Raw genomic sequence first — 1,392 nt, 5'->3', positions numbered from 1 at the left:
CCCCTCTGCCAGCCAATTTGGTTCTGATTGGTTGGTTTCTATGCCAGTCAGTGTCAAAAGCTTCACCTCCTAGGCAGCCATTGGCTCCTCACAGTTGACCCAAATTTGATTCTGACTGATCAGTTTCTATGCCACCCTATCAATGGGGCCTGATCAGAGAGGCAGGGCTGATCAGCAGCCCTGATGGAGACACGGGCACGGGGAGAGAAATGGAGGTGCAGCTACTGACCAGGCCTGGAGTTAAAGAGAGAGGCAAGTGCTAATCAACAGCTGCCACAGAGGCTATGGATCAGACCCTGCTTCTCTCTTTAGGCCTCTCGCTGGGCCTGATTTGCAGCCTCCTCAGCAGTCAGTGCTGGGTCACCATGCCTACAACCATAGCAATCAGCACTGGGTCTCCATGAGAGAAATGGAGGTGCAGCTACTGACCAGGCCTGGAGTTAAAGAGAGAGGCAAGTGCTAATCAACAGCTGCCACAGAGGCTATGGATCAGACCCTGCTTCTCTCTTTAGGCCTCTCGCTGGGCCTGATTTGCAGCCTCCTCAGCAGTCAGTGCTGGGTCACCATGCCTACAACCATAGCAATCAGCACTGGGTCTCCATGGCAACCAGGGCTGACTGCAGGACTGACTTCCGGTTGATTGTTGCAGATGTGATGGACCCAGGGATTTTATATGTTAGGATTATAGTCCCATATCTAAAGTTCCATGTGGTCTTCTCACTAGACTTGAAATGAAGTAGTGACATTATATTTCACTTTCACTAAAGGGTGCTGAACATTACATTCATGACTGTATAAAATGCATAATTGCACTTTCCTCAAATTTCCAATGATTGTCTTTTTATAGTCAGTCAAGAGGAAAAGTAAAATTTCTCACTATGTCCTAATTTCTCACTATGTTCTAATGATTACGTCAGGTGGAATGATGTGACATTTGGCACATATTTATTTTTCTAAATACTTTTTCGTTAGCTAAAAGTGATACTGAAATTATTGCACATGAAAAATGATAAATTACACCATGTACCTTAGTATGCTATTATTTTAAAAGGTATTTTAAAAAATTGTGTGTAGTTTTAGAAAGCCCTCATGCTATTGCCTCTTTTCTCAAATTTGTCATTTCTCATGTACCTACAAGAAGATATTGACCTTGAGATCACTCAGCTGTTACAAAATTGAATTTTTTGCTTTGTTGACAGCCCTTCCTGGAGATGCCTGTAACAAGTGACTTTTATAAAGGGTGTAAGAGCCTGGCCTCCCTGTCCCGCTCAAGACAGTTTTAAGATGCCAACTCAGCTGAGAACATAGAGTCAATTTTGAGACCTTATCAGACTCTATGCTCTGCCCAATCTTGATTCTTTCCCTTACTGCCCTCAGAGGGAGGGGCATTCC

Source organism: Myotis davidii, unplaced genomic scaffold (genome assembly GCF_000327345.1).
Source record: "Myotis davidii unplaced genomic scaffold, ASM32734v1 scaffold919, whole genome shotgun sequence".
NCBI classification, from domain to species: domain Eukaryota; kingdom Metazoa; phylum Chordata; class Mammalia; order Chiroptera; family Vespertilionidae; genus Myotis; species Myotis davidii.
Note: the sequence above shows the minus strand (reverse complement) of the source record.